This window comes from Sceloporus undulatus, chromosome 3 (assembly GCF_019175285.1).
Source record: "Sceloporus undulatus isolate JIND9_A2432 ecotype Alabama chromosome 3, SceUnd_v1.1, whole genome shotgun sequence".
NCBI classification, from domain to species: Eukaryota; Metazoa; Chordata; class Lepidosauria; order Squamata; family Phrynosomatidae; genus Sceloporus; species Sceloporus undulatus.
In genome coordinates this window covers 9,016,516-9,042,947 of record NC_056524.1, presented here as the reverse complement: position 1 = coordinate 9,042,947, position 26,432 = coordinate 9,016,516, and the positions used below count along the sequence as shown (strand labels likewise).

The 26,432-nt window shown below is 41.8% G+C and overlaps 1 protein-coding gene and 1 long non-coding RNA gene across 12 annotated transcripts in view; one reads left to right on the top strand and one right to left on the bottom strand.

Annotated features, from left to right (window-relative positions):
* The window catches only part of LOC121924748, a 127,657-nt gene extending 122,040 nt beyond the window's left edge, over positions 1-5,617 (bottom strand). The window contains exon 1 of the long non-coding RNA XR_006102706.1: positions 5,548-5,617. This is a non-coding gene — a long non-coding RNA (uncharacterized LOC121924748). The remainder of the gene's footprint in view (positions 1-5,547) is intronic.
* TENM4 (teneurin transmembrane protein 4) overlaps positions 1-26,432 on the top strand; it is an 840,211-nt gene that overhangs the window by 169,530 nt on the left and 644,249 nt on the right. The gene's annotated exons all lie outside the window — the stretch shown is intronic.

The following is a 26,432-nucleotide window of genomic DNA, read 5'->3' as shown; positions in this document are numbered from 1 at the left end:
ATGTATGTATGTATGATGTATGTATATATATATATATACAAACACACAAGAAGTGTGTGTAAGCATAACATGCCGCATTAACTTTCCGCAGCTCCACAGTTTGTGTGAGTGTGTATATTATATTATATATATCTATTATAATGCGTGTGTGTGATATGTATATGTATGTATGGTATGAAATATATACAAACACACAAAGATTGTGTGTACGCAAACACTGCAGTATTAAACTTCAGCACCTCCCAGTTTGTGTGAGGTGTAGATATATTATATGGGGGGGTATATGGATAGTGATGGGATGTATATGTGATGTATATATATACAAAACACACAAAGAAGTGTGTGTAAGCACATACATGCAGCATTATTAAACTTTCAGCTGCTCCCACAGTTTGTGTGTGTGTGTGTGTGGTGTTGTGTATGCGTGTGTGTATATGTATTGTATGTGTATATATTATATATATACACACACAAAGATGTGTGTGCAAGCATTATACATGCAGCATTACACTTTCAGCTGCTCCACAGTTTGTGGTGTGTTTACACACACATACACACACATACACCCACATACCCACACATACCGACGCTGTGTATGTACACATTATAACTACGGCTTCCACACTTTTGGCAGTAACACTATAAGTGTGTGTGTGGATATTCTGCACTCTCCTTGCCTATTTTATTATTTATTATTATTATTATTATTATTAGACCTTGGCATCAGCCTGGGAGAGGTGCAGAGTTGATCCCATGTATTCCTCATAGCAGAAGGAGGTTGGACTGGATGGTCCTTGAGGGTCCCTTCTGCATTTCTTGTTGAGGCTGGGCTTTTTTCCCCTTTTGTGTGTGTGCCTTCAGGGTTTTTAGCAAGGAATGTTGTTTAAAACCTCTGCCAAACTTCCTTTTGAGATGGTATTGAGTTTGAAATGCAAAGTAATTAGCATAATTATTCGCCTTGTCTTTTATTGTCATTCAGAGAAATCTGTGAAAAATATTTCGCTGGCTGCGAAGGGAGAGAAGAAATCACCATTTGAAAGAGAGATTGTGGGAAGAATATTTTTAAAAAAATTCTCCCAAGGTTTCTCTGACCAAGGAGAAAAACAAGGGTTTCTCCAATCACTACCTCTCAGTACTACCTTTCGACTGAACCATGGAGAGTTTGAGGGAGCTTCTTTCAGAATGTGTGACAGAGACCTCCAGGAACTTTGCTGTATTCTGAGCTCCTGGAGGAAAACAGCAAATTCTCCACACGTCAGTGAGCAGGATATGGTGCATGAGTGCAGATCAGTGTCAACAGTCATGGAGCCACCTGAGCATTCATTTTTGAAACTACCTGAACTTTAATGAAATGTACAGCATATCTGAAATTTGACTATGCAGTGCCAACAAATGTCTTTAAAACACTATCCTTCCTTCTTGCCTGCCTGCCTGCCTTCTGCAATATTTGTGTATGGCTTTATCCAGTCGACCCCCCCACATTTGTGCCTTTGAATTTTGAAGATTTGATTGTCATGGATTTGATTGATATGTTTGATCTAGGAATCTCTAGGTCCTCCAGTGTGACTCTACTGGAAGTTGACCATAGAGTCATGCCAGGAATCTAGAGATTCCCAGAGAAAACAGTTCACCAGGCATTTGTAGGTCTTCCAGCGCAATTCTGTGGTCATATTCCAGTGGATGTTGACCATAGAGTTGAACTGAAGGACCTAGAGATATGTTCTCCCAGGTAAATTATTATTATTATTATTATTATCATCATCATCATCATCATCATCATCATCATCATCATCATCATCATTTAATTTGTGGTTTTTCCACTTTCACAGGGATCCTTTTCCCCTAACCCCAGTGAATGTGAAGGGCCCACTGTATAGCACTCACTTGCCCTCATTCCTAACTAGTTGTGTGGCTGGTTAGCATTATAATGTCATCAGTCAGAGTGAGGGCTATACAAATCCATATGGAAACATTGCAGAAGGAAGGCAGGCAGGCAGGAAAGACACTTTATAGGACCGAAAAATGTTGACAGTTATGGGGGAAGGAGGAAGAAAAGTGAAGCAGTAGTAAGCATGGGATATAAGGCTGCACATTGGTGTCATGTACGAGTGGTCATTCATAATGCTCTTCAGTTAAAAAAAACTGCTGACAAAATTGAAATCATACATATTTTTATACTGAAAATTGTATGGGGATGGGGGGGGGGAATTGAAGATGTTCCCTTACAGATATATCTATTTTGTCGTGCCCCATCTAGATTTAACTTTCCACTCTAGTTGTTAGGCATTTGTACTTTCACATCTGCACAAGAACTGAGAAACTTCTTGGGTTAGTTCTAATAAGGTCTGCATTCCTGGGTTATGTGATATTTGCAATATTATTATCTTTAATCTCTGGTATAGTGCATCATTAGGGAGGGAATCACAAGTATTCTTGAGAATGTTCTTGAGAGTTGACTTTATGGGCAAAATATTTAATTGTTATTAACATGAAGTTGAAGGCTTTCACGGCTGGCATCCATAGGGGTTTTTTTTTGGGGGGGGGGGGGGGGCCATGTGGCCATGTTCCTGACATTTTGCCTGCATCTGTGGCTGGCATCATCCCAGGGAATGATTTAGAAATAGGCTAGGTTTTCTTTCGCTATTCAGTTATCCATGTGAAAGATGTGTTTGTGCACACAGGTGCATTTGCTCATGTGTACCTCCACTTGCATCTTTCCTTTAGATTCCTCTTTTCAGTCATTTACTCATTTGTCACCCTTTCTTCATCCTGAGCCATCCCCATCCCTTGGCTTCTCTAAGTTACAGTATCTCTTACTAATCTCTTAACTATCCCATCAAAAGGTTTTATTCCCATCCAAGCAGACCAATGAGGCTTCCTTCGCAGAGGTTGGATTAAAAACTCTTGAGTCCATTAAAAACTGTTGAGTGACATTCCATTGTCACCACATGAGTCCAGCCAATCAGTACCAGCCTTCCTTAGCCTAGCCAGTGAATGCTACAGACACAATGTGATCGAGTTGTCATCAGTCACAGAGTGCCACTCACTAAGATGATGTCCATACAGAGGAACATTCCTGCCCTGGTCCCACATTGACCTATTTAGATGATACATGGGGCCAAAACGGGTGAAACACAGACCCAATGTGCACTCCAGGTGATTCTCTGGAGTAAAAAGAGTCCCCTTTTCCTCCAGACCAAGACAGAAACTTCAGAGAATCCACTGGGTGTATGGAGTATACACTTGTGCAGGAGCAGGAAGAGAATTGTTGGCAGGAGGATAAGCCTCAGATCTCTTTCCTGGAACCAGCGGTGTTACTAGGCGGTGCAGGGGGTTCAGCCTACACAGAGAGGTTGGGGCCCAAGTGTTCCCTTTTGGCCACTACACACATACCCCAGCAATGCGCCTCCTTCACCAGGTGACACCAGGGGCAGGGATACCATTGCCTGGAACTTCCAACTTTCTATCATGGCACTTTCACTTTCAAGTTTGCATTGTTCCTCTCGCACCACTCTTTTTTCAGACATGCAGATTGATTGCACAAGCATACATTAGCACAACAATACCATAAGTACAGCACACTGTCACTAAGTATGCTAGCCATTGCCCCCACAAGCCATTGGAAGAGAGGGAGAGAAGTATCTTGCTGATATTGGCCCATTGTTGGTGCCGGTTGTGTAGACAGCCCATCTTCCCTTCAGATCTAGAAACTCTGATGGTAAACCAGGTTTTCCCATGGCCTAATAGTTGAGTGTTCAATTCAGCATACCTAAAACTACAGGGAAATACAAGCCAACACCATTGCACCAACAGTTGACATAGTGTGCTAAAGGAGTGAAATCAGTAATGGATCTGCCAAACAAGAGATGTCTTAATGACAGAGGAATCCATAAATAATTGAGTCCTCTTAGCTGAAGCCGAACAACCTTTGTCCTTAGTATTATTCATCTCATTTAATAAAATGTTCTGGTGGTGCATTTGGAATCAACAAGGGCTTTGACAGTGCTGTAGGATGGTGCTGATATTGGAGCCGATGAATGCGCCTGTTGCTAACAAATGATAAATAGTCCAGTTGTTGGGCCGTCTGGCACGGCGCCTGCAGCATTACATAATCATTTGTGTATAAACCCAAGAGTTTCAAGTACCTTGCATCCCTGCTGCTATGTAGCATCATCAATTCTTTGCAGAAGATGGAGTTGGTAAATAGTGACATGTTGCTGAAAGCTGGCTAGGAAAGGAAGGTTTTTTGTGGGGGAGGATTGGGGGGAAAATTGCAAAGGTCAATTACACATGTTTGACTTGGATTGCTCCTGAGCGGTTATAAAATAGCTTGAAATTCTGGTTGCTGAGGTTGTAATTTGACAGTACAGCAGTAACCCTTTTAAGCATCCATGCATAATGCAAGCAGCTGCCTATGTATTATCCATTAAAAAAAGAATTCAGTGTTCATGGGGAACCATGAGAAAACAGAAGGGATTAATCTGTTTAGTAAGTCAAGAAGGCTTTAAGTAACGAAAGAATCTATTGTAGTATCATACATGGGTGATTTTTCCTCCCTTTCTCTGTAGTTGACAAAATTATGTGCTGCTCAGGTACATGTTTACGTGTATGAATTCGGTTGCTTTTGATATATTCTAGCACCTTTCAGTGCTAGAGAATGGTCTCCTCCAGGGTGAAATAGCCCTTTCCCGGTTATTTCTACTGGTTATTTAATCTTCTTCTTTTTTACCCTTTTTAATGTGCACTTTTGCTGGCAAACTACTACTGGTGTACATAATGAAAACCCTTCAGGCAGCCGTATATCTTGTCGGACTGCCATTCCCATGTAAGATTGTAAAGAATATTGTCAAAATGTTCTTGTCTTTGAGACATTAGACATCCCGTTGAAGAAATGTCCTGCTAGAAAAACATATCAACTGTTGATAGATTCTCTCTCTCTCTCTCTCTCTCTCTCTCTCTTTGCATTTCAGGACTTTTTCAAAGGGCCTTTTGCACAAAACAATTTGGCTAAGATACTGCTGCAAACATGCAGCAACAATGTCATGACTACAATCAGTCTCCCCATCTGACTCCTGCCCCAAATTGTACCTTAAAATTTAGCCAGCTGCCCCAAGGGAGAGCGTTCTACAAATGCTAGTGTGATGATCTCCTGTAGTTCAGAGCCCCCGATGCAACTGGGTTCTGGCTCCCTTGCACACAGAAGATCATTAATCCCAGTCTTCTGGATCCCCTTCCCACTCCTGCTCAGCTGAATGGGACTCCTTGAGATTATTTATCCAAGCTGCCACCACCTGGTGAATTACAATGACTTGTCTTAGCATGAACCAGGACTTGCTAAGTGAGCTATAGAGTTCCTTCCCTTGCTAACTTAAATGTACACTTAAATGTAGCTGAGTCAAGGCATGTGTAGTAGGAGTGTAAGAAGAAGGTACTTTTAAAAGAAAAGCTTTATGTAAGTTACAGAATTTACAGCCATTTCAGCCAAGCCAAATAAACCATCAAAAAGAGCTAACGCCACTAGCTAGCACAAATTCCTAAACTACTCACAATCCGATGGGATTTGTAATCCTTGATGTTTCTGGATGCTGGGTGCCTGGGCTCCAGTGCCCAGCTTGACCCAGCGTCTGGGTCATCTATCTCAGGCAAACAGCCTGAGGCAAAGAAAGGAAAGACTCAAAACCGCAAGGTCCAAAAAGGCTTTTTAAAACCTCTGTTTGGAAGATTCTCGAAACTCCCGGTTCTGCTCAACTGATTAATCAGTTGACATTTCATCAGCTGTGATGCAATCCTTAGAATGTGATGTAAACCCTCATTAGCATGGACCTCCCGTCCCCAACCATTAACCTTTTGTTGTCTGGGAGAGTTCTCAGTTGAATGAGGGGTCCCCATTCATCACAGCTAGTGAGCAGAGAACCGAAGGATAACACGTCTAGCCCCTCCTGCAAGTGAGCTACAGTGTGCTGAGGAGTTGCAACAGGGAACCTCTGCTTCTGGCATCACACTACCACTCACTACCAGGAGGAGGCTGGAAGTGTCATCCTTCAGCACCCTGCTCACAAGCACTGCAGCATGCATCCTTCAGTACAGCTGGATTGATTTTTGGCTTGGTTTTAAAGGCATTTACAATTGTGACAATGGTTGTTGTAGTTGTTGTGTGCCTTCAAGTCACTTCAACTTATGGCGACCCTAAGGCAATCCCGTCACAGGGTTTTCTTCGCAAGTTTCTTCAGAGGGGGGTTGCCTTTACCATTCTCTGAGGTTGAGAACGTGCCCAAGGACACCCAGTGGGTTTGCATGGTACCATAATCTTAATTCTGAATAGGAAACTGTTACAAGTTTGAATGTCTAACTGACAACCCTGTAACAGACTAACAGCATGCCAGTCATTGTCTTTCATGAAAAAATATCCACAACATTTTTTGCAAAACCCCTGGTGTGTCCCTTCTACTTTGTCCTTAACACAATGTTTTGTGCACAAAAAATGAAAAAAGTCCCAAAATGCTAAAAAGCACCAAAAATGTTGAAAAACACACCTGATGGGGAGATGTTTTTCATGCCTACATTTCAGCTTACCCACCCCCAAGTCTGTCATTTCTCAGGGAACTGTAGTATCACATTATCTAGAGTGCCATACTTTCCTCACCTCTGATTTATGCTTTATCAGCCAACTGGCAAAAGCAAAAGGTTTATCAAGTCCATCAAGGGCCACCATACTTAGCTATACTTGACTTCTTGTGCCACTAGTGGGTCCACCAAACTTTGGCATAAAGAAGCTCACAGATTTTGAGCAGCCACTCATAGATGGCTTCCCTTGGCATCTAAATATGCTCAGTGCATTGAAGATCTTAGAAGCCTAGATCCTTTGGATTATAAACTCTGTCCACATGTTTCTTAAAGGAAGTTCTGCATGTCAGCCAATGCTCACTTCTACTGTCTGCCACAGTACGAAAATAAGGAGATGCTGTCCAAATTGAAAAAGCCCAGACCTGAATGCTATAGGAATCTGGAAATAACTGGTTACAAATAACATGCTACTTGCAATTAATTCCTTCCCCTCAATAATGAAGATACAAGTACATTGATTCATAGAGTTGGAAGAGGCCCCCAAGGACCATCCAGACCAACCCCCTACCATAGAGGAATACACAGCCAAAGCACTCCTGAGAGTTGACAGTCCAGCCTTTGCTTGAAAAACTTCCAAAGAAGGAGATTTTACCACACTCCAAGGCAGCATGTTCCACTGTCAATAGGTGCAATCTCTTTTCCTGTAGTTTAAATGCATTTCCCCATGTCCTAGTCTCCGGAGCAGCAGAAAAGAAGCTTGCTTCATCCTCAGTATGACATTCCTTCAAATATTTAAACAAAGGATAATGTCACCCACTAACCTTCTCTTCTCCAGGCTAAACATACCCAGCTCCCTAAGCTGCACCTCATAGGGCATGGTTTTCAGACCTTTCACCATTTTAGTTGCCCTTCTCTGGACATGCTACAACATCTCCATATCCCTCTTCATTTGGGCTGCCCAAAACTAGACAAAGCAGAACAGAGTGGTGCTGTTACTTCCTTTGAAAGAATATGACATTTTGACATGACAATATAAACATGACATTATCAAGCTCACTCTCCTTTTTATGGAGTAATGGATACTTAGAGTTATGAGAGTGTTATCTTGCTAAACAGTGTGGATGGAATAACACATTATCAGGTGCTCACTCATGCATCTTCCTTCTGCTCTGTTGTGGACAGTGATATAGTGGAATCAATGCTCACAGGGTTGACATTTTGGGAATTTTTAATTTAATAATAAATAAATAATAAAACTTTATTTTTATACCGCTTTTCCTGCAGATCAAAGCGGTTTACAGTCATTAAAAACTCTATGATCCATGTCATAGTACAATCTAATATACATACTAAGAATACAATTAGCAATTAAAAACATATATAACAACAATCGGTCATCAGATGAAAATTTGATCCATTAGGGACTGGTTTCCCTGTAGCAAATAGGGAGGATATGCTACCCGGAAGAGATAAGTTTTCAATGCCTTTTTAAAGGCTTCCAATGTCAAACTAAATTTGTATCCTACCTTTGTCTCAAGATGAGACGTAAGGCAGATTACAATATAAATAAAAAAGTCATACTCTTCAACTTTCTCAATTTGGCAAAGACAGACCCAATTATTCCTCTGTCATAATACTTTTTCAACTGCTTTTAAAATTTCTAGTTTCCTCCTTCCTGGCTTACTTCTGTTGCTGTAAACTGAATCCAAAGTGCAAAAGTAGTTTGCACTCAATATTTCAATAAGGAGGAAAAGAGGACCAGAAACATGTCCTTCCCAGTATGCTTAGGCAAAAGCAAACTGCTGCAGCTTCTCTTAGCTTGTTCTTCCCTCCTCACTTTTTGTCATCTTTTGTCAAATGTTGGCAAGGTTAAAGCAAGTTGTGGTACAAAGTTTAAAATAGTGCAATGAACAATCATGTTAAAATTCTAATTTAAAAGAATTTAAAAAGCAGATAAGGCATCCTAATGATGATTAAAAATACAGCACCACCCAGCTGAAAGACCATTTGCAACAGCCAGTTCACAGTCAGAGGCCTGGGTGCATGCTAGTGAAGAGAGTACAGAAAGAGACCAACCTAGCCTCACATGGGACGCAGTTCTAACAACCTGGGAGCAGTCACCAGGAAGGCTCTGTCCCATGGGCTCACCAAATGTGCCTGTGATGGTGGTGGATCTGAGAGAAAGTCTTCCCTAGAGGATCTTAGCACTTGGGCAGGCTCATCTCAGGGGTTATAATTTTCCAGGTAGTCTTTTTTGATTAGCAAGAACTATGCCATCGATTGCCACTCCTTTTGGATTCCCCTGATGTGTTTAGTTGCAGGCATTAGAGTAATTGAAGAGGATGTATTTGGTACCACAGACCAGCGGCTTGTTGCAGTCAGATGTTTAATTCCCCCAGATCAATAAGATTAATTTTGAAAGAGGACCAGTGCTTAGCGAGAGCATATAAAGCAACATTTTCAGTATACAGTTGTCATGGGATTCAAAGAAGCACTGTGAAGCTGTCACTCATAATCTCCTTCCTGGATGAGCTTCTCTTCATGACCTCTTTCCTTTTTAATGTCAGACCAACTGGGGTAGTGGTGGAAGATCTCTGTTCCAAAAAGAACATGCTTTTGTTATGCAACAATTATATTCTTGGTTCCTTATGCATGCATACATTGCCCTATGGAAGTGGATGAGCATCTTTGTCCAGCACAGAACAACCACAGTCAAGGCTGTGGAAGACAAGGTGTGTGTGCAGCACCACTGCATGTGGATGTGTATTGTACAAGTCCAAAATGGTATCAATGTGCCACTGAATGACTAGCTACTACTACTTCCAATTCTATGGTTTCATGAGCAATAAAAACATATCCATGCAACACAAAATAAAGGCAACAACTGAAAAGGAGAGGGGAAACTAGGGTTGCCATATCCCGCCAGGGGCGGGACTTTCCCGGTTTGGGGCGGGTCCGCACAGTCCCGCCCCGGTTTGGCCCCGCCCCCAGGATTTCCCCCGCCCCCAGGCTGAGGGGAGGATTCCCTGCCCGCTTGGGCTCCGCTGCCGCCGCAGCGACTCCAAAGCCCAGGCCGGGAGGGAAAGCCTCCCTGAAGGGAGGATTCCCAGCCCGCTTGGGCTCTGCAGCCGCCGCTACCGCAGCAACTCCAGAGCCCAGGCCGGGAGGGAAAGCCTCCCCTCAGCGAGGCTCCTATTCAAATGTAGGACACAAAAAATGTGTCCTACATTTGAAAATTTTGTCCTACATTTGTCCCAGTTTGGAGCTCCTGACTTATGGCAACCCTAGGGGAAACCTAAGCAAACACATGCTAAGAAATACATAAATCAAGACTGTCATTCTGTACTGCGGAATTCAAAGATATAGCCATGTTAGTCTGTAGAATCAGTATGTAGAGAGACCTTGTAGCACCTTTTAGACTAACTGAAAGAAAGAAGATGGCAGCATGAGCTTTCGTATACTTTAGTCTACTTCCTCAGATGTTTTCCCAAAAGCTGAGGAAGTAGACTGAAGTCTATGAAAGCTCACGTTGCCAACTTCTTTCTTTGAGTTAGTCTCAAAGGTGCTACATGATCTCTCTATGTACTGATTCTGTATTGTGGTTATGGATCTATAACTGCTCTGTAATCAGTTACACCTCGTAGACACAATCATGGCACTACGACCATGATAGCCACATTTAAATGTTTGAAAGGATGGAATATGGAAGAAGGAGCAAGCTTGCTTTCTGCTGCTGTAGAGATTAGGGCAGCAATACATTCAAGCTACAGGAAAAGAGATTCCAACTAAACATTAAGAAGAACTTCCTGATGGTAAGAGCTGTTCAACAGTGGAAGACACTCCCTCAGAGAGTGGTGGAGTCTCCGTTGGAGGTCTTTAAACAGAATCTGGATGGCCATCTGTCAGGAGTGCTTTGGTTGTGCATTCCTGTATGGCAGAATGGGGTTGGATTGGATGGCCCTTGGGATCTCTTCCAACTATGATTCCGTTATCCTACTTTTAACAGGCAGCAGCCACACTGAAAGATGGAGATCTATTTTGCTGGTGTTCAGGATACAGCAAGATGACATTTCTTCCCCGTCCCATCAGCAATCCAGGCTGTGTCAGTCAGAAACAGAATTCCTGTCCTAATTCCTTGTTGCAGCCTCACTTACTAGCAAGAGGAGATGGAAACATTATCCTGCTGTGCCCTGATCACCAGCAGAATAGACTTCCATCTCTTGGTGTGGCTGCAGGCTGTTAAAAGTAGGTTTAGGCAAAGAGACATTACTTTGGTAAACATTTGTAACTAAGCAGGCAAAGTAGAATAAAGATCAATATAATTAAACATATTGCATGTACAAAAATCATTCACTCATTTGATTGACAGACAATAGTTAAATATATAGATAACTTATTTGATAGACAGACAGAAAATGCAAATATGCAAAACCAAACAGATAATGAGCAATGAACCCCATAAAGAAGCCATGAACAATGAAAGCAATGTGTATTTAGAGAGAAATAGCACATTAACAGAATCATTAGCAAAAGCAAAACACTTTTGAAAGGTGGTGCAATAACAGGAGAAACAAAAGTCAGTTGGAGAAGGGAAAACACATAACAAAACGCAGCTGGAATACCTTAGAGCTGTTTTAAAAACCACTTGAAGATCTGGGCACAAAGACAATGAGAGATGTTCATACTAGGTATATAGACTTCTTCTTTTTTGAAAAACTCATTGTAAATGTACCTTCTATATTACTTTAGGCACTGGATGCCTTTTTTGTTGATATCTGCCTCTGACTGATGGCGACCCTGTGGCAATATCTCTAGGAGCCCCTATCCTCCACTGCTCTGCTCAGGTCCTACAAATTCATGCCCATGATCTCTCTGATTGAATCCATCCATTTAGCATGTGGCCTTCCTTTCCGTTTTCTGCCATCTACTTTTCCTAGCATTATTGCCTTTTCTAATGAGTCATGCTTTCTCATGATGCGGCCAAAGCATGACCGCCTCAGATTGGTCATCTTGGCTTTCTAGGAGAGCTCACTTGATTTCTTCAAGGACCCAATTCTTTGAGTTTTTGGCTCTCCGTGGAATCCTCAGCACTTTTCTCCATCATCACATGGACTTCAACAGGGAGAAATTTAAGGTACTGCACTTAGGCAGAAAAAATGAAATGCATAGATATAGGATGGGGTACACCTGGCTAACAAGACTACGTGTAAAAGGGATCTAGGAGTCCTAGTATACAGTAAGTTGAACCTGAGTCAACCGTGTGATGTAGCAGCTAAAAAAGCCAATGTGATTCTAGCCTGCATCAATAGAAGTATAGTGTCTAGATCAAGGGAAGCAATAGTGCCACCCTACTCTGCTTTGGTCAGGCCTCATCTTGAATACTGTGTCCAGTTCTGGGCGCCACAATTCAAAAAGGTTGTGGACAAGCTGGACCATGTTCAAAGGAGGAAGACCATGCCCTATGAGGAGAGACTGAGGGAACTGGGGACATTTAGCCTGGAGAAATTTTCACTTTGACTACGTGAAACTATATACATGCAGATACACTGAGGCGGTGCATATGATATTTAAAGGTATAGTTTTAATTTTGGTAATTGTTTATGTCACAACTATCACCATTACATTTAGTGATATAGGGAATTATTATTTGCGAGTAACATCAGTGCAAAAAAACATTGCTAAGGAATCTGTATGGTGTGGGATGTGAGGAGATCAGTGGGGAGGTGACACCATGGGTTGCCACAATGCATGATGCCAACCCTAGTGACGCCAGTTCCTAAATCCACTTGCCATATGAGTTGGACAATTTGCTTGTAATGTTAGTTCACTAATTATACAATCACCCACTTGAATGGGATAGACTATATGGTATGCACATTTCCCATTAGTTCATGGGTCTATCAGTACATGGACAAGTGCTGCATGTTTGTTCTGGCCCAGGCATGGAGTCTAGGTGAAAACCTGGAACAGAATATTGCAAGGTAGTTGTGATCTTTGTGTTCCAGGGTTTTCTTTGTATCCCCAGAGGTGGTACTCTAAACAAAGTGGGCTTGAAACATGAAATGTGCCCATTGTGTTTATAAAGGGGAATGGTTGCTCTGAATAGTCACTTGAGGTGTGACTGTAGTAATAAAGGAATGCTCTTATTTCCTAACAGGAAACAAGTGTAATAGTAGAATACCTGTGGACATGCCAGACTATTAAATGGCACTGTTAAGACTGCCTTCCAGATATGAATAAATCTAGACGTGGTGGGAAATGATGCAGGTAAACTTTACATTTGGGTACATGATTGGAAGGACAGAAGCAGCCAAACCCTCTGAGATCAATAGAGGATCTTCAGTAGGGGGTGGATTTTTTTTAAAAAAAATAGGTAATGAAATTTAAGGCAATGTCTTTGGCTTTTTTTGTAAAAAGGCTTCAAGAAAAGAATTCTTGACATGAAAGTGTGCATCAATCAATCTGGGGTTATTGTTATTTTATTGTTATTTTTAATTGGGTCTGGCAAGACACTGGCAAACACCAGGATGGCATTTTAACGAGAACTGTCTTCCAACCTTTGCTCTTTGGCAGATGTGTTTGTTGCTGTTTCTGATAGCGAATAAGGCTCTACTGACAACTATTAATTTTGCACTGGGAAGGGGCAGCTTACCTATGTTTCTTTTGCACTTTGGCACAGATGTACCAGATATAGTACAGAAATCTTTAACGCACATAACTGTCTTGCTGTGATATGTTCCACACTTCATAATTCAGTTTTGCATCCTGTACCTCCTGTTTCCCACATTCCATCTTAGGACTGATCTTGTAGATACCATGACTTTGCTGTGTAGTGAGCCTTTGCCTTCCCTCAGTCCTCATTCTAGCCTGTCTTTGGTAACATTTTATCTGAGACAGAGTCTACAGATTTCAAAACCTTGCATGTTTATGCCCTTTTGGTTCAAATATTATGCTAATACAGTTAAATATGGCACTAATACAACCTGGTTTGGTTCCAGGACTCCCCATGGATACCAAGTCCACAGATGCTCATGTCCCATTAAATACAATAGCATAGTAAAATGGTGTCCCTTATATAAAATGGCAAAATCAAGGTTTGCTTTTTTTGGATATATATCAATTCATGAATGGTTGAATCTGTGGATAAAGAATCCATGAATATAGGGAGCCTACTGTATCAATCCATTTCAAAATGGCTACAAGCAAAAGCTAGGCTAGTTTTTCCTCTCACCTTTTCTTTCTCTCTCCTACACCTTCCCTTCTCTCCATTTTGACTGGATCCTGGTACACAATGGAATTTACATTCCCTTTTGTGTGTTGCTTTTTTGTTGCTGTCATTAGCTTCTCCACACCAATAAATGAGGAAAGCATATTTACTTCCCTTCCTTGAAATCCGCCTTATCAGGCTCTATAAATCCAGTGTCATTACTTACCTTGCATTCTTGAGCTGACACTTGGAGGCTTTGATGCACAACTGAGGCAGCAGCTGATAAAGATTCCTTTGATGTCAATGATGAAAGGGAGCATAGCAAAGGGAATGGGAATGGAGAATGTGTACTGTCAGATTGGAAGGGCTTCGAAAGCCATGGTGCACAAACAGCAGGATTGGGCCTTGGTAAGAGGGGGCACACATCTACTGGAGAAGCAACTGATCTCCTTATTGACTCTCCTTCCCCTGTTCCTCTTCCAGTGTACAACTGGGTAGCCTATCCCACAACTGGCATAATCTGTCATCCAAACAGTTCAGCAGCAAAATTAATCCAATTCTGTGGCTCAGATCCTACATTAAGGATACAGAAGCTGGTGCCACTCTGCAGAATCCATGCAGTTTGATACCACTTTAACTCTCATGGCTCTATCCTATGGAATGCTGGGGTCTGTAGTTTGCTGTGATAACATAGCTCTCATACAGAGAAGGATAAATAGGTCACAAAACTATAGGTCCCATGATTCACAAACATTGAGCCATGACATTTAAAGCAGTGCCAAGTTCCACAATGTGGAGCAACCACTTAGAAGACATTGTAACATGTCCTCATTGAAAGTGCCTATGATGGTTGTGGATCCAAGAGAAAGCCGTCCCCTGTAGGTCTTAAAGCTCAGGCAGGCTGACATAGGGGGATATATGGGTTGGAATGTTTTTTTATATATAGTCTGGACCCAAACTGTATAGAAAATATGTTCATGCTTAATAACATGAGAAATGCCTTGGAGAACCAGATTGTAGACCATCTAGATCACCTTTTTTACACACACACACACACACACACACACACACACACACACACACACACAGGCACTAAAGGGATGAACTAGACCAGACCATGTCAGAGATCTCTGGCTACTTTCCCCATTCCTTTCAGTTTCTCATAAAATTAGCCACAGCAGAAGGAGCAAATGAACATGATGCTGGAAAGAGTAGGATTTTTTAAAACTCTTCTCTCCAAGTATTTGCACAAACACACAGCTGTTATTTTTTTGGAGAGGGGATTTGATGTTAACTGCCCTCAAATTGGGTCCAACTCATGGTGACTCCATGACATCTCCAAGCCCTCCTATCCTCCCTGGCTCTGCTCTCTACTCAAATAGTTGATGTTATTTTTATCTGTTTTTTTCACTGTCTAGCTCTCACATCCATACGTGGTGATTGGAAATACAATGGATTGAACAGCTGTAACTTTAGTGTTTCATTGTATCTCTTTACTCTTTGGGATCTTGTCTAGTTCTTTCATTGCTGCCCTTCCCATTCCTAGTCTTTCTCTGATTTCCTGACTGCAATCTCCAGAGGGAGGAAACACATGGGTACAATTTTCTTTGTATATGGGGTGGCATTAAAGTAGCCCCCCTGGCTGTAGACAGGACATTCAGGAGTGGCTGAGACCTGAATTTGATTGTATCTCTCTGCTGCCTGTGTTAGACCAGTTCCTGGTTTGCATTAGCAAATATTATTGGCTATCTAGAAGCGGGTGACACTCCAGACGAGAAAACATTAAAAAGATAAACCTTAGTGACAGTTGTAGAGTAAACACAAAGAGGCTAAATTGATTTCAAACCATTTCCTCTGCACCAAGGGCTCAGCTTAATTACCCAGAGGATGACCAGTTCTTGAAATTTAATTGCAGATCTGGGGAATATAAAGATTTGGGGGAATAGGAAAATGGTCTCACATCCTACAGGCCTATAAACATAAAAATTGTTAAGCGAGAGAGTAAACATTCCCAGCTGCTTAGAATTATTGCAGCTTCATCAGGTTTTCTGAGGGCTGGCCTTCAAAGTCCAAAATAGACAGGTATGCATGATAGTGATGGGTAAATGCAGCACTGGACCTACTGTTAAGCAGATGGAAGTTACCAGGAGGCAAAGAGGTGTAACTATAGAGGACAGAACTATTTATGTTATATAACCTGCCTTGTGCCCTCTAATATAGCCTGCCAAACTCTCATTTTAAAGAAAATCTAAATCTTTAATACCCCATTTTTCATCCAAAAGGACTTCTAGAGTGGCTTTGTTTTTGTTGTTGTGTGCCTTCAAGTTGTTTCTGATTTATGATGACCCTAAGGTGAAACTATCACGGGGTTTTCTTAGCAAGATGTGCCTTCCTCTGAGGCTGAGAGTGTGACTTGCCCAAGGTCACCTAGTGGCCTTGGGCAAGTAGGGATTTGAACGGTGGTTTCCAGAGTTGTAGTCCAGCACTCAAACCACTACATCATGCTGGCTCTCAACCTAGAGCAGATGTTGTTGTTGTTGTTGTGTGCATCCAAGTGATTTTTTACTTATGGCGATCCTAAGGTGAAGCTATCATAGGTTTTTTTGGCATGTTTCTTCAGAGAGGGTTTGCCATTGCCATCCTCTCAGGCTAAGAATGTGTGACTTGCCTAAGGTCACCTAGTGGGTTTTTATGCCTGAGCAGGGAAGGAAACCCTGATCTCGAAAGTCGTAGTACAACACTCAAACCACCACAGCATGCTAGGTCTTACATACAGCACATAATTCACTACGTGTTAAAGATAATTAGCCAAATTAAGTCCTTGAGAGGGGGGAAGCATAGTTTACTTACCCTTGCCAATCAAAACCCCAACTAGGCATAAATAAATAGAGCCAGTGTTGTGTAATGGTTTGAGTGTCAGACTACAGCTCTGGAGGGTTCAATTCCCCGCTCAAGCATAAAAACCCACTGGGTGGTCTTGAGCAACTCCCACTCTTTCAGCCTCAGAGACTGACAGTGGCAAACTCCCTGTAATGAAATTTGCCAAGGAAACCCTATGATATGTTCACCATAAGTCCAAAGTGACTTAGAGGTGCACAGCAACAACAAGGGAAAGTGAATAGTGGGCAGATGCCTACTCTGTCAGCAGAGGTTTTGCCAAACAAAGAAGTACTCAAAGCAATTAGATGATAATACTCACAAAAGAGAATTGTCATTGTAATCACCAAATGAAATTATTGGTTATTGATTGCCAAAATGGAGAACCAATTACCTTCCATCAGTTTCCTCAATTACTGCAAACTGCATCCAGAGTGCAAAAGTGGTTTGCACTCAGTTAATATGGAGAGGGGGAGAACTGGGGATGGGATCTTGCCCTTCCCTGTGGGCTCAAGAAGTAGGGCAGGGTGAACCCCCCTTGCACTTTTTGGAGGAAGGGCTGGTGAAATATAGGAGTGGTAAAAAGTCATCAAAGCCATCTGTTCTCATCCTGGCAACCCCCATGATTTCCCCCAAATACATGTTAGAACGACATCCCATCACTGCGGCTAGCTAGAATGAGTTTACCTTCCCCAAGAATGAAGATTCCCCAAGTGGGGAAAAAAGTTCTTCTCCAGTTTGCTGCCCGCAAGTGAGACTGTGACATCTGTTGAGTCAGTTAACTGCTAGACTGTGCCAAATCCAGAGAGGTCAACACAACATGTTAAAAGTGCTGATCTCAGAAATGCTGTTGAGATAAGATCAACCCCAGCCTTCATTCTCCACCCTAGATAGGCTGTTAATCAATTGAAATATCTACTTCTAACTTGATCAAGATACAGTTGGAGATCACTATGGCCTCCTTTGAAAAAAATAAAATTGGTTACTTTTTCTTTCCAAATGACTGCTGGTAAAAAGCAGAAGGAAAGTGGTTCCAATTTATCATGTATTTCTCTGGCCAACTGTTTTCCATTACCTTCATGCTACCTAATCCTGGGGTAAATAAATTCTGGCTTGCATGTCTTCTCCAAACTTATGAGGCCTGTCATTTAGCGTAGGTGCTTATAAACAGGTTGTATGTTACATATTTTGCCTTCCAAAAATTTCAAGGCTGCTCTTGAAGTCTTTATTTTATGGATGGATGTCTTTATCAGAAAAACACATGTGTGCATTCTTGCCAAACAAGAGAGGAAGATTTTGGCTTCAAAGACCTGGCAGAATATAATAAGTTACCCAAGTATGCCCATAAATCTATTTTAGTTGAAGATCATGGTACTTCAGTAGCAAAGTGTGTGTTTGAAGAGTTTCTTTCCCCTGGCCATAACCTGCATTGGTGCCATCTGGTGAGGAGAGAGGTTGAATATGCATGCTTTGAGTACAGAAACACCTGGAAGACTCTGTTCACCACCACCCCAACTTGTTATCCATCCAGCATTTGGACTGCAGCGTCTGTTCACAGGCTACACAATCTAAAACATCTCCATATCCACCAACATTTCACAGATGAAAAAAAGGACAGATGTGGCCAAGCAACATCAGAGTGTGGTCAAAATGGTAGAAGTCATTAATGAGGAGGAACACACAAGCTAGGAGAAGCTGCAGCAATTTGCATTTGTCTGAATCTACAGTGGAGAGCAAGATTCCAACTCCTTCATTCCTCTCCCCCTCTCCTGAGTTAACTGTTAACCAACTTGACCCCCTATCTTGGGAAGAACTTGGGACTAATAATAATAATAATAATAATAATAGCAACAGCAACAACAGTTGGTCTTCCATCTACAGATTCTGTATCCATGGATTCAACCATCCATGGCAAGAAAATGTTTATATATATTCCAAAAGGCAAACCTTGATTTTTTCATTTTATATAAGGGACACCATTTTATTATGACATTGTATATAATGGGACTTGAGCATCCTCAGATTTTGGGATCTATAAGGAATCCTGGAATCAAACCCCACCAAATACCAAAGGCTCACTGTTGTTCTTGTTGTTGTCCTTGTTATTGTTGTTGTTGACTGAGTGAAAACTACTCTTGCACTTTGAACTCCATTTGCAGCAACTGAAGGAGGCTGAGGACAAAAGGGGAAGAGGAGGGAGAAACTGGGACATTTTTAAAGAATCTAGAAAAACAGGATGCCAGAGAATTAATCAGGACTGGCCCTGCCAAATCAGGACACTCAGAGGGCATAAATCTAGGGGACACTGAGCTGAAGACATCTAACCCACTCCACAGAGTTCATGCCAGGCCTGATCCTTACTAGAAATGGACAAATGCCTCTGTTTTATTTTGTATGCTGTCCACTTTTTAAAACAGAGTTTTGCACTCTCTTATTTCTACATCTGTGCCCTTAAAAAAAACTCAGCATGAAAATCCATATTCCTGTTGATGTGCATTTTTATCTTCATGAACATTTATGTGGGGGTTTTTCCCCCTACCAATTTTCTCTAACAGGCATGTTTGCAAGCAGTCCCTTCATATTTGTATACTGCTTTCTTTAATGCACATTTTTTTTGTATGTAGTTTTGCCTAGGGGACTCACTTTTGTATCTATATTGTTATTGGACAGCTGCATCACAATATTCAGACAAGTGCAAAACCTGAAAGGATTTCTCCCATCCCCCCAGTCTTCACGTATAGCAGAAGGAGGAAGGACGTTCTGGAAGAGGTCAATTTTTTTTTGCAACAGTTTAAATAGCAAGTGGAAGATGGCGTGTCAAATTTGTGTAATATTCCTTGTTTTATTGCTAGTGACTTCTCTGTATTAATTTAATGGTTGGCTCGTTCATTACTATTCTTTTCTTTGTATGTTGTTTTTATTGTGTTATGTCAAGCCTCCTCTTGTCCGCTTGCAGAAAAAAGACAGTTTTTAAAAAAAAGGATTTAAATCTTAAATCAGATAGTATAAGATCTGTTTTAAAACCCACCAATATAGATCAGTGGGGCCTAAGGCTTTATCCCAGCCTACTCCCTTCTATCCTAATTTTCCACTTTCAGATGTTTTTTTTTCCCTATAGGGGAATATCGTAAAAAATATTATTCCTTATACAGTATTATTGTGAATGATACCATATCCATCCTCCCCTTGAGAACAAGGCTACCTCTTTGCCTTGCAATGAGAATCTGGTGGCCTTACATGGGATTCACATTTTTGCTCTGGCCAGATAGCATCCACAACACTTGTTTCCAGATAGTACAGTGTTTCCATAAAGGTCGATATGACAAAGCATAGAGACAGTTGTGGTCACATTCTACTCTGTGTATTTTAATGTGCTTACCAAATGTGCAATAATCCCTCATGTACAGCACTACTTATACAACCATATGACTTGTACATTGTTCAAAAAACCACTGCATTCATAGTGCAACTTATGACTGGGCATGTCACTAATATGGTGTTGTCCAGTGGTTCTGGGAGAATAAGGTGGCCCATTGGCAGATACACAGTCAATTCCACAATGCCAGTATTCAGCAGAAGGTTGATGTAGCACAACCACTGTGTAACTACTTGAGTATAGATTTACATGATGCAAGCTGAATGTAAGATCTCAGCCTAGGACTTTTAGTCAAAAAATAATGCTGGTCATTTTCCAAGCACTGGCCATTCCAAGACTTCCATAATGGCTGCTCTGTGTTACATCTGCCAACTTTATCCAGGACAGAGCCTTGTGGGACCCCAATGGTCTCTTCTCTCCAGGATGAAAGAGAACACATCTAAAGGAGGAGACCTCACCACTCCTCTAGGCAATTAGTTGATCACATATTTTTCAGATGGTTTAGTTTGGCCTTGACTGCTCATCCTAAAGCATCTAAATATGCAATGCATGGGGATTTTTTTAAAAACAGCCATTTGTGAGTTCCTTGGGAGACAGGTCAGTACAGAAAAGCTGCCCTGAATGTAGAAATCTACAATAATGGAAATTGTGACTTGCCAGCAAAGAGAACACATGACAGAGGTGAGCGTTGCATTATTCAGGAGAGGGCATGTTTCTCCCTCCTCCTCTTGACAATATAGCCCTGGGAATTGTCTTGGAACGACTAGCCTACAAATAATAATCAAGACATCAGGGTTACTTGAACAGTAATTATCTGTTAGACATTTTTTGCTCTCCATATCCTGTCAGGTCAAGAGGCAAACATGAGGACTGACATCTGGGCTTCATAGCAAATTATCATTCAATTACAGTGGCTTTGAACCTTGCTGAATAGTAAATTGAATTGTCCTTCCTAGATTTGGCTGGCATGTACACTTTTGAGAAGAAGAAAAACCTACACACACACACACACACCAGAATTAAAAAGCAATGTTTAAAGAAGTTAAAGGCTGATATAGCAAGCAAAACTCCTACATAGCACTCTGAAATCTTATTACTGGCACTGGTAATGTATTGAGTATTACCAGATACTCTCCGGGCAGTTGTTGGTGGAGCTGGAAAGTCAGAATTATGGTGGCTGTCATCCTGTAGAAGTCATGCACCTGTGGAAGGTCTGTTATATATGTGGCTGTATTTTGGGGGACCAGTGTTCAATGGATATACAGTCAGCCCTCCACATTGGCAGCCTTGACTTTTGCGGATTTTTTTTATTTGCAGATTTAATTAATATGTTCTCCCTAGGACTCTCTAGTTCCTTCAGCATCCTGTAGAGTTCTATAGCCAACTTTTGCCAGAGTTTGCACTGCAGGACCTGGAGATATCTAGAGGGAACACTCCTCTAGGTATTTGAGTCTCCTCTAGCACAAATCTGTGGTCAGCTTGGGGTGGGTGATAACCATAAAGTTGTGCTGGAAGACCTAAAGACTCCCAGAGAGGTGTTCCCTCAGGTTAAAAAAAAGTATTTTTTTTATTTGTGGTGTTTCCACTTTCATGGAAGCCTTGCATCCCTAACCCCAGTGAATGTGGGTGTGGGGGGGGGGGGCACTGTATTAAGTTCATGGCTGCTGTGGCTTCACTAAGATTGGTGTCACCCCCTCGCCTTTAACTTTCTCCCCTGCGACACCATACAGAATCCTTAGCCATGTTTTTGTACTAATGTTACTCATAAATAACAATTCCCAAACATCACTGAATCTAATGGTAATAGTTGTGACATATGTATTTATTTATGCATAGTTTCATATGGTTAAAGGGAAAATTTGGTAAAAGGCAATGTTTTTAAAAGGAAATTTTAGAAGAATAAATAAATAAATATAATTTTGAAATGTTAATTTTAAAAGATCCTTTCTCCTCTGACTGAGTCTCACCCCCATTCACAACATTTTAAACAGAAATAGGCGATGACTACTGCATGTTTCTTGTCCAAAGTCAGATGTTTGGGGAGCAGTGGTGTCACACACACACACACACACACACGTGTCACCTGGTGCGGTTTAAACCCCTGCACCTCCTTAGTGACAGCACTGCATGGCTGTGTAAATAGAGCTTCATAAGTGTAACCATTTCTCGTGGGTTTAAATCCTGTTCTCAGTTCCAACTAGAGTAGAGCCATTGAATCATTGGGATTAGCCTACATCAGGGGTAGGCAACCTGCAGCCCGTGGGCCGGATGCGGCCCGGTGAGGCCTTGGGACTGGCCCCAGCCCGGTCCTGCTGTCGATTGCTGCCAGGGCCTTTGGCCTCTCGCACGCAGGGGCAAGGGGGGGCAATTCTGTATAGACGCCTCAGAAACATGCATTTATATTAACATTTTTTTAAATCAGCAATTTTTTTGCGCGTCCTCCACTTTTTTTAAAAAAGTGTCCACCATTTGAAAATGTTGTTCTACATTTGTCCCAGTTTATTTATTTATTTAAATTCTTTTTTAAAATTATTTAATTATTTATTTTTTGGCTTCGGCCCCCCAGTTGTCTGAGGGACAGCAACCCAGCCCCCAGCTCAAAAAGGTTGCCTACCCCTGGCCTACATGCTGATTCCCCAGCCAACAATTGATTCCGTTGGTCTCATCTAGTTGGACCTAGCCAACAGGACCTTAGCCTCTCAGTTGTGCATTCTTGGATGGTGCATATTTGTCACTACATTTTCAGCCATCGGTGGACTTTTTGATTCCCTGGGATTGCAGAAAAAAGTCACTGTACCTCACTTGTTGCACAATAATAAGCAGACACATGAGCAGGTATATATAATGGATCTGGAGCATCCACATATTTTGGTATCTATTAGGGGTTCTAGAGCCAAAGCCCAGTGAATACCAAGGGCTCACTTTATATGTTCCCCCTTCTTCTCTCTTGTGTCCTCACCAAGTGTGCCTATCATGGTGGTAGGACTAGAAGAAAGCCTTCTCATGAAAATTTTAGAAGGACGAGTCTAAGATATGTGGATTCACATGCCAACTCAGCAATTATTATTTCTTCGTCAGGTTGATCGTAGGCAACATTTAGGATTGTGCTAAACAGATACTTTCCATAATTCAGGAATGCAGGGTCAATGTAGCTGAAACCTGCAAACCATAGAGTTGGAAAAGACTCCAAGGGCCATCCAATCCAACACCATTCTGCCATGCAGGAACTCTCAGTCAAGAGACTCCTGACGGATGGCCATCCAGCCTCTGTTTAGAAACCTCCAAAGAAGGAGACTCCACCACACTCCAAAGTAGTGTCTTCCTAGTGGTGTTAATGGAAGGTGTGTGAGTGTGTGTGTGTGGGGGGGGGGTGCAAACAGCACCAGGTGACACCTCAGAGAAGGAATGACACCTGGTTGGGCCTCCCTCTCACTTCAGTGAAGGATGGGCAAATGTGTGCCCTTCCTAGCTGTTCCATCACCAGCTTCCTCCCTGGGGAGGAATCCCAGCAAGGGAGGAGAGGAGGGGCAAATGCACGCCCTTCCCAGATGATATCTTCCACACTGGGTGGCACCCTATCTAATGACCCCACAGTGTCTTCCATTGCCAAACAGATCTTGCCATTAGAATGTTCTTCTTATTGTTTAGGTGGAACCTCTTTTCCTGAAGTTAAAACCCATTACTCCATGTCCCAGTCTCTGGAGCAGCAGAAAACAAGTTTGATCCATCCTCAATATGACATCCCTTCAAATATTTAAACATGGCTATCATGTCACCTCTTAACCTTCTCTTCTTCAGGCTACACATGCCCAACTCCCTAGCTATTCCCCATAAGGCATTTCTCCCAGACCTTTCACCATGTGGAACCTGAGCAAAAACTGTGCAGGTAGCATAGTGTACATTGGCAGAAACAGCTCAGGTAGCATAGCGTAAGGGAGAGAACATCACTGTTATATATTTTGTGCACCAAAATGTTTTCTGCACTTAAACCTTTAGAGAGACCTGGTAGCATTCTTGAATCTTCTAGCAGCTTCATCAGTTTAAGGAAAAGGGAGGACATGGTGCATCAGCTTGTTTGATTCATAAGGACCACAGGTTTTGCTTTTAGGTTTCTAGCCCTCATGGGTGCGCTTGAAGTAAGCTAGAAAAATGTAATACCTGAACTTCCACCAAGTTCATCCTCTTGGCTTTAAATCCCAATGGGTGTAGAAACAGATGTAAAAGAATATTTCCTTAATACTCTTTGTGAGATTTCTATACTGCAGTTAGTAAGCAAAATAAAATAAACCATATTTTTCAAAAGCAAGAGGGAAAGCAATTGAAAGGTTAAATATTATGAAGCAAGGCTAGAGGGTTTTGAAGTGAATGAAATATATGGGTGTTGAGGGAAAGGGCTTTTTGTAAGCTTGAATACTCTAAAAAATTGAATTTTTTAATAATTCCTAGACTGTGTTATCAGGCTAGGCTTATGATAATCCTCCCAGAAGGTAGATGATCTATATGCATTTAATATACTCATGGAGTCTAAAGATTCCACTGTGAAGGGGTATTGGCCGAATTAAGAATCCAGAGAGTGAAGAGTTCCCTAAGTGAGTATTACTTCAATGAGGACAAGTGCTGATATGGAAATCCGTCTTGGAGACATAGAGGCAAGGCAGTTTCTGTGAACTAAGCAACTGAACCACAGGTGTCCAGAGAGGAATCCTTCAAGTGCTTGTTCTGCAACTGTATTAATAAAGCTCCAGATTTTGATTAACATCCAGCCTTCCCCATCCCTTTACTCTTGTGTTACAGAAGCAGTTATTTTCCCCATTGTGAAGAGAGGTCACTTATTTTTTTAATTTTTCTGTAGCCCACCCATGTTGCCAGGCAAAACAGCACCAGATTTTCTCAGGTTGCCTTTACTTGGCATTGTTCCGTTACAAGGAAAAAGATTCCACCTTCACATTAAGAAGCACTTCCTGATAGTAAAGAGCTGTTTGACAATAGAACAGACTGCCTTGGATGATGGTAGAGTATCCTTCTTTGGGAGTCTTTAAACAAAAGTTGGATAGTTTTTAATGGGGTTTTCAGGCTATGTGGACGTGTTCTAGCAGAGTTTCTTTCTGACATTTCGCCAGTATCTGTGGCTGGCATCTTCAGAGAATGCTTTGCCTGGAAAAACTGGGTATATATATACTGTGTGAGCCTGGGAATGCAGGAGTGATTTGCATGTGCATTGTTCTGTGTTGATGGCTGGTCTCAGCCTGGGAGGCTAATGCAAAGGAGGATTAATGCCTGCTAATTGGTGATCAATTATCTGCTGGGAAACCCCTTGACTCTGAGTGGTTTCCCATTTGCATTTGCTAAATCCTTATTTTGCTATTCTTCAGGACTGGTAGCCAAATTTTGTTCACTTTAAGGGTTTCTTCTTTCCGGTTGAAATTATCCAGACGTTTGTGGATCTCAATGGCTTCTCTGTGCATCCTGACATGGTAGTGGTTGGCATGGTCCAGAACTTCGGTGTTTTCAAACAGTATTTTATGCCCAGGATGGTTTGTGGCATGTTCTGCTACTGCTGATTTTTCTGGCTGACCCAGTCTGCAGTGTCTCTCGTCTTTCTTGATTCTTGTTTGCACACTGCGTTTGGCGGTCTCTATGTAGACTTTTCTGCAGCTGCATGGTATGCAGTAAACTCCTGCGGCTGTGAGAGGGTCTCTCTGGTCCTTGGCTGAATGAAGCATTTGCTGGATTTTCTTCATCAGTTTGTAAACCATTTGAAGGTTGTTCTTCATTGCCATTTTGCCTATTCTGTCTGTGACTCCTTTGATGTATGGTAAAAATGCCTTCCCTTTGGGTGGCTGCTTGTCTTCACTTCTCTGGGTATTCCTGGGCCTGCCAGCCCTTCTGATGTCTGAGCTGGAATAACCATTGGCCTGTAGAGCCCAGTCCAAGTGCTTCAGTCCATCTTCCAAGAAGTGGAGTTCACAGATGTGTTTTGCTCGGTCTACCAGTGTTTTGATTGTGCTTCTTTTTTGTCCTGGGTGATGGTTGGAGTTCTTGTGCAGGTATCGGTCTGTATGTGTGGGTTTTCAGTATACTGTGTGACCCAAGCGTAGATTCAGTTTGCAGATGACAAGGACAGATCCACAATTGGTTGCATATTGTCAGTATTCAAGGAAAAAAGGTAAAGCATAACCATGGTGTAATTATATGTGAGTAGTTTGCCCAGTGCAAACACGATACAGGATCTTGGCCATATGTGAACTTTAGATTGACAGTAGCTATGCTTTGTATAAACTGTGGATCCAGGAAGACAGCATTTTAAAAAGAAGAGACAATAAGCTGTGAAATATTGATTTCCAGTGTCTGGGCACCTGCTCTCCATGTTTGGCCTTTGGCCTCCTCTTGTGTAAACACAACAAGCGC